The following is an 8,345-nucleotide window of genomic DNA, read 5'->3' on the forward strand; positions in this document are numbered from 1 at the left end:
TCATTTATCTCTGAGGAGTGAATAGTGGATATGTCCAGTTTTGAAAAATAATCACTAAAGTAGAAAAGAGTAAACAATTTCTTTAAAATACCAAAAGTCCGTAAATATTAACCATGTTGTATTTTGTATCATGTGGTCGATATTGGAACATTCTTCAGCTAATGGTAGGAGAAATAAAACAGTAAGTTCAGAACGGTAAGTAAATTTCAATACAGCATAGTACATCTATGTCTATAAATTCATTAAAAATAATAAAAACGCACTACATAGGACTAGAGTATTTGCCTCATCACCTATAAGGCAAACAGTAGTTTATTAGCTTCACTATCATACTGTGAAAATGATCATTTAAACTAAAACATTCAAATGCATTGCTTGCTTAATGTGTTCTCGCTCGCACTTTATCATCAGCCCTTGTGCTTGCCTTTTTCTGTATACTCCAAAGTATTTGTAACCATAGTAATATTTAAGCCGTTTCATATATACGTAATACATGATATAATAAGTCTGAGGCGCTGTAGGTATTACGGAAAATTATGAATAAGTGTCTACCGACTTGAAGTAAACGAGAGGAACAAAAGAGCACGTGCAACATACACGCCACGTGAGTTTATTTATGAAAGACGAGTGTTGGATTAATGACGACGTCACAAAATACTGAAGATAGGAAACCAACAAAGTGAAGAAGTTTAACTACAGAAGTCGCGTGGGTTTCAAAGTCAAGTGACGGAATCATAGGGATGTGCGATTAAAATCTATTTTTGAATCGATGTTTCCATAATAAGAGTATATGACTGGATAGATTTTCTTTGAAAGGTTAAGAGATTATTAGATCGAAACAATTTCCACTGAAAGGTCGTATTTTGAGAACGTTTATAAAGGTCACCGATTTTAAAGTACGCGGATAAAATAATATGCAGGGTCGGCTCTACCTTAAGGGCTCGTAGGGACCATCCCCACATCGTTATTATGTCAAAAATACACATCCTAATTTTTATCATTGTCATTATATACCTACTTAATTAAATGTTTAAATGAACTATTATCCAACTAAACCCGTCCCAATTTTATAGAGATATTTATTATTATTATACAAATAAATAGAGCAATGATTCTAAATTGTGTAATAACATAATGACGATTATGTGGTATCAAAGTAATTAATTAAATTAAGTACGCCCTACTTCACGGTGACACCTATGTACAAATTAAGAAATCTATGGCGTATATTTTTCGATGACCGGGGTCACTCAGTCCCAGCCCGTCACCGCGGTACAAATCTCGTTCTACAAAAAATTGGGAGCGAATCAAATAACCCCTAGGTGAGTAAAAACGCTCGCTGTATTTCGTTGTTCAAAACTTTACTGATAATGGGTAAGTGTATGCTTATTATTTCCTCATTCATAAAATCATTTATTATAAGTAGCTTGGTACATAATGTATAATATTATGAGAAAGTAGGTAGGTATGTATATTTAATAAGTAATGGCTAAACCCCACCACAAAGAAAGTAGAAGAGCCGCCACTAATAATATGTACTGTAGGAAGGTACCTACTGCTTAGTTTTAAGAAGAGCGTTGGAGCGGACTTTTTTTTGAGTTGCTCCCCTCCAGCTCCGCTCCAGGGTCTGCTCCGCTCCGGGTAAAACAAATTAATAAGTACTATGTATACAAATATTAAAAAAAAACAATATATATATATATATATATAAGTAGTTTTAAAATAATCATTATTATCACTATTAATTCTATTAAAACAAAATTTCCGACAGTAAATCATCTCTCATTATTTGCCTCTTCTGTCAAAAAGTGAGGCTATTTATCACTAGAGAGTGTTGCCATATTTCAAATAATTCCAGTGTTGCAAAGTGTCAAAATATACTATTTTCATTGGATTTTAGGACGAAAATTTAATAATAAAAAAACATCCGGAGCAGTGAGCTCTACAAATTTTCGGTGCTCCGGGTAAAATCCCATTGCTACAGTGCTCCTCCTCTGAGCTCCGCTCCAACGCTCTAGTTTTAAGCCATTTCACCATGACTCCTTAAAATAGTTTTAGTCTGTTGCTTCCAAAATGTCGTAAACCGCCATTGCGTAGGTACCTAGAGTTTTAATCAAAGGTACAAACTTAATTATTATTTTCGTATTCAAAAAGCTTTAATAAGAGTCAAGCACTTGAACTACCTACTACTTTTAGATATATACTTAAGCTTAAGACTGTTCATTAATATCGAAATGATTCGTAATCTCCGGCTATAAAAATGTGAGTACCTATGCAGAGCAGCAAGATATCATTTCGTTTCATAAATCATAATTTGTCATCTACCAAATCTAAACTAATCACAGTTTTAATCGATATTTTCAAGCAAATTTATTTTGCAATGCTTTTTTTTCGACTGCGAACAGAAATATCTATTTTAGCAATATTTTCGTAATTTTATCCCTCCTTACATTCATCACTTTTAACACCTGACTCATCTGTTTCGGTTGAGTTTCAGTACATGGCTACAGATTAAAATATACATAATATATTGTCACTAAAGATAAATGACGGCAGAGAAAGTCAAGATTTCTTAAACTCTTTCTTTAAGGGGGGACATGCTCGTCGAAGGTCAAAATTGAGTTTTTATTGTATTTTCAAACCATGACTATGGACACTCCTTAAACGTTGTAGATAATCTATTTATATAATTTTAAAGCCTTATTATCCTTTATAGTTATTTTGAACATTTGATGACTGCATAAAGTATTTTTGTTACATAAAATAGTATTCTTTTAAACCTCTCGCTCTAATGTTTTAGAATATAGTCATATTTCGGTACATAACTGTGCAGCGGTGTTAAATTTTTTTACATTTATTAATTTTTAAACGCATTAATAAAACCATTAGTATAATTTATTACGAGATAATTTTTGTAAAATATTCACGATAAAAAATTATATTGATAATCTCTGTGATACCAAATTTGACAAGAATTAGGCATTTTATTATTCAAAAAATCGGCAAGATTAACACATTTGAAGATAATTTTAAAGATACTTATTATAAGCTATGTCTTTGACCATTCAAGAGTGATAAACGTCTTATGAATAATGATTGCTTTATAATAATTATTGACCTAAGAATAAGGTAGTGTTTTTTTGAAATACGCCATTTCTTTTGTCATTCCCCAGTGGTTAAGCTACAACATACGGCCGTAGCCATAAATTGACAAACTATAATTGAAGTATGGAGTAAAATGATATTGACGCGCGTGTTTGAACATGTACCGTTTAAAAAAAAATAAAAAAAAATTCAGTTAGGTACATGTTCAAACACGCGCGTTAACATAATTTTACTCTTTACTTTAATTATAGTTTGTCAATTTATGGCTACGGCCGTATGTTGTAGCTTAACCACTAGAGAATGACAAAAGAAATGGCATATTTCAAAAAAACACTACCTTATTCTTAGGTCAATAATTATTATAAAGCAATCATTATTCATAAGATGTTTATCACACTTGAATGATCAAAGACATAGCTTATAATAAATATCTTTAAAATCATCTTCAAATGTGTTAATCTTGCCGATTTTTTGAATAATAAAATGCCTAATTCTTGTCAAATTTGGGATCACAGAGATTATCAATATAATTTTTTATCGTGAATATTTTACAAAAATTATCTCGTAATAAATTATACTAATGGTTTCATAAATGCGTTTAAAAATTAATAAATGTAAAAAATCGTAACACCGCTGCACAGATATGTACCGAAATATGACTATATTCTAAAACATTAGAGCTAGAGGTTTAAAAGAATACTATTTTATGTAACAAAAATACTTTATGCAGTCTTAAAATGTTCAAAATAACTATAAAGGATAATAAGGCTTCAAAATTATATAAATAGATTATCTACAAAGTTTAAGGAGTGTCCAGAATCATGGTTTAAAAATACAATAAAAACTCAATTTTGACCTTCGACGAGCATGTCCCCCCTTAACCACCAAGTTGCATGGGTGCAGCAGTCGCGTGCAGCTTCGTTTCGGGACAAGGAAATGTGGCACTAAAATCTTTTCATTCTGACACGTTTATAGCGTCATGGAACGCGGCCGTGCGCAAAACGCAACTGTACATGCCGGGTTGAGATGGAGTAACTCAAATCAAATGCATGAAAAAATGTGACGCAGAATTAACGTAACACGTCAAAAGTATCTGACTATCTAATTTCTGATTCGTTTATATTACATACTTTATTATTTCGAAGCAAAAATTTGATATTTCGTTTTGACATGACTTTGAAAAAGCCTCGGATCATTTTTGATAACTAAATGTCAATTCAAAATAATATTAACGAAAATATGTATTATCTTTAGAAGAATCATATTTCGTTTAATTTATTGAATATTTGTTTTGTTTCATTCGCGTAGCAAATATTCGAAGAAGTATCTCAAAATTCTGCGATTTTTGTGTTTCTGTGAAGCTTCGACACACATTATACATACTTATTTATGCAGGCTATATTTTGAATAGTAGTCAATAATAAATTCTGTGCCAGCAGCATTGAATCGTGAGCTGTCGATATAATATTATTATGTAGGTACCGATTTCAATATTTTTTGTGATCGAGCATCAACTATTATTTCACCTGAATAGACAGTCAATCTAAAATGTTTAGAAATAATAAAAACGTTTTTACGATAAAAATCACATGTACATTTTTGATTAGATACTTAAGTAGACGCATATAATATATTATTGTTGTTACACGGATTGGTTGTAATATTGACGTTTTGAACGACGATATAGTCTACGAGAAGACGTACCTATTCCCAAAGGCATAAAAACGATGTACCTATCCAAATTCAATTGGAAAGTTCCAAAGAGGATGAATGATAAGCAAAATTATAGATTTGGGGTCCATACATTCTCACATGTAATTTGTACGACTACAGTGTTATAAGTCTTTCAAATCACTAATTTAATTCCAAATGAAACCCCTTTTCCTTGGAGTTCTTAACAATAAAAGATTGCACATTTGACTTTATTTTCTCAGATAGAAAAAGATAAGTCCTTTCAGCATTTCTGCGGGTTCTGCCACTACAGAAACCCGCATTCGGTCGTAGTGTGTTTCCATAAAAATGATCCACAGGATAAAAAGTTTTTAAAACTGCGGCTTTCCGTGTCCCTAAAATGTAACAGACAGGTTTAGCGAGTTCAAAAATCCTGACGTACTATGGCAAATCTAGTTATTTATTGAAGGAGCTTACTTAGTAGTTTTTGTCCTAATTAATAACCAAAACCAATGATGATATTGAATACTGGAAACATTATTGTTTGTTCATGGTCATTCACAATTCTGTATAATACGTAAAGGACGGCAGCGGGGTTGGCATATGTACGTAAAAGAGCGGGGAATTAGTAGCATTATTAAATATTAGTAAATAATAATTCCTATACACGCGCGAATCGCTTATGATTTACCTATATATATGGCAGTGGCTTAGGGTGGAGGTAGGCTGTCAAGATCCGACATAAATAGTGCACACTAAACTTTATCAATCATGCGTATTTTTGTTTTCAGTGAACTAAGCACTAAGCTACAATTTACAGCGATGATGTATGTTTTTAAAATTCAATTAAATCCCGCGAAACCAAGCCATAATAGTTTTGGTTTGCTATGGGCGATCCGATAAAATTGTGCACACTTTTTCATGCATACACAAGCGGGTCTCCAAACCTGTCAGAAACATCGGACTACAACGTATCTAAAGCTGCCATTGCAGACACAACTATGGGAAGTATGTTTGCATATAAATATTATTTGACTATTTTAATTAATATAGCATCAAAAAACTAGCTATCTATTTGATATAAAAATGTGCAAGATTTAAGTAAGATTAGGGATCAAAGTACCTACCACGGAAACTAGGTAAATTCTTTATAAAATAAATACATTTTTATAACATTAGGTAGGTATGTACACTTTATTAACAATAAACGACCGTTAATTATAATTCTTACACACTATAGTTTTTAAAAAACTTCCAACATTTGCATAAACGATTTATTATGCAAAATAAAACGAAATATTATTTTAGGTAAGTACTACCTAGAATACCTTATGTTAAGTAGTTACATAAAATAGGTACCTACCTATAAATATTTTTTTCCAAGTACAATTCAACCAAAGTACACAATATATTATTTTGTATAATCCTATGAATTCAACTTTAGAATAAAATTACAATATTTTGGTAATATACTGGAAATTTCGTAATAATCAAAATGTCTATAGCATATTCGGTATTTCTTGGTTATTAGTAAATTTATGCATGTGCCATAAAAAACCGAATTAGTTATTACGAAAGGACAACACATTCGTTATTGGGCAATAAGCAGTGTTTACACAATATCTACTTCATAATATTATAATGGTTTATTGTGGTTATTGCTAAGAAAATGAGAAACGTTTCTTTACTAAACTTTTTGTAAAAGGTTTCAATTCAAATAATAAAAAGTATACATTAAGTATACATCCATTACCGTAATGACTAGGTAGATTGTTGAAATATAAACCAAATATAAGTAATTTAATATTAAGTAGGTACATCAATTTTTGCAAAGAAGTAATAATTTTACCTTCGAGATTATTTCGCCATCCAATAATTTAGGTCCCTTGTTTTTATCGCAAAGTCAAAACGTCAGCTTTACTACAGATAATTCGTAGTATATAATATTTCACTTACGATGGCAAGCCATCGACGCACTTTGAAATCAATTAGCGATTCTCAAGGAATTATAGAGCACTGGACAAAAATATTCATTATAGCAAACATGAAAGGTGTGTTTACATATCGAATCTGCTAACAGCTAACTATTGCAATCAGAACGGGCGAGGTTATGAATACGTATTTTTTACACGTCAACTTCACTGTCAAATAATGACATGGTGTTAAAACATATGTTTAACTTTTGAAGCACAAACACTTATGCACTACTGCCGATAAAGATTTTCATGTGACAGCTGATGTTATTTAGTTAATTTTATACATTTGAAAATGAATATGGCGGACAGTACTGTCAAATGTAACAGCAACCACCTCAACGATAACACGCACTCGACTGAATTTTTCAATTCCTCAAAAACTAACAGAGCTCCCTCTGCCGGCCGATTAAGTATTACAAAAATAATATTGAAAATTATTCATTCTTTAAAATTTTGAAGGCTGTTTATATAAAAATAAGTGCAATATTATTGTTTAAAAAATCTTTTTCGGTGATCGCTTATAACTTTGTGTGACAATTAATATTATTTTAATCACGTTACTGTAAAAAGGCAAGGAAAGCATTATCTATTTCATTAGGTATTGAAATGAAAATTTTCATTTACCAATCTTATTTTAAATGATATTTTATGTGTGCCAGCAATTTTTTTTGCCACAATTTCTTCAAAAAAAAATACTAGGTACCTACCTAAGTACCTACATACTAAAAAGCCGCTTTCGATACTATGTAATAAAATAGTGCTAAAATCAAGAGTAGATTAGGCACCGTTTACCGTTATCACATTTTTATGGGTATTTTGTTTGAAAATAAGTACCCATATTATTGGATATATTAAATACGATTGAAAATCTTGTGTACAAAGTGCTAATAAATTTTCCATCGTCTACGGTTATTTGCAGGCAGAATTTTCACAAAATGTTCTGTGATAAGTAGATTTCCGCATCGTGTTACTTTTGACATTCCCCGCTAGAGTTCGTCAAGAATTGAGAAAATAGTTGTAGCATTCGCAGATAGATGTCTATTTGCAGGAATCCGGCATAAAATTTTTAATTTATCCAATAAAATAATTATTATTGTTTTGATAACGTAGACATTGTAAATAATAAAATTATTGTCATAACTCGAATTTAAAAATATATTATATTAGGATATGGACATTTTATACATCGATTTTTTTTCTGTCTATGCCTTTTTTTTCACATAATATAGGTACTTAATTACACCATGATTACGCCTGAATAATGTCTTCAAAAGTGACCTTCCACTGTGCCTAAAGCGCAAAATGTTCAACCAGTGTGTGCTTCCCGTCTTCACATATGCGTGTGAAACATGGACCTTAAGTAAAAGAGAGATCCAGAAACTTAGAGTAGCACAACGTGGTATGGAGAGGTGCATGCTGGGCATAACGCGAAAGAACCAAAAGAAGAATGAGTGGATAAGGAAGCCGACAAGGGTTTGCGATGTAATAGAGTTCATTAAAAGCCTCAAATGGAGATGGGCTGGACACATGGCTCGAAGAAGAGAAATCGTTGGACAATTTTATTCATCCAGTAGTACAAAACGTCCGCAAGGT

The 8,345-nt window shown here is 31.6% G+C and overlaps 1 protein-coding gene across 1 annotated transcript in view; it reads right to left on the reverse strand.

Moving 5' to 3' along the window:
• The window catches only part of LOC147063482 (uncharacterized), a 275,530-nt gene extending 268,405 nt beyond the window's left edge, over positions 1-7,125 (reverse strand). The window contains exon 1 of the mRNA XM_085959679.1: positions 6,626-7,125. The gene's annotated coding sequence lies outside the window, so the exon portion shown is untranslated. The remainder of the gene's footprint in view (positions 1-6,625) is intronic.
• Between the last annotated feature and the right edge of the window lie 1,220 nt (positions 7,126-8,345).

The sequence above is a fragment of the Rhyacophila brunnea genome, unplaced genomic scaffold (assembly GCF_057557595.1).
Source record: "Rhyacophila brunnea isolate RB1 unplaced genomic scaffold, BYU_Rbru_1.0 scaffold_9, whole genome shotgun sequence".
Taxonomy (NCBI): domain Eukaryota; kingdom Metazoa; phylum Arthropoda; class Insecta; order Trichoptera; family Rhyacophilidae; genus Rhyacophila; species Rhyacophila brunnea.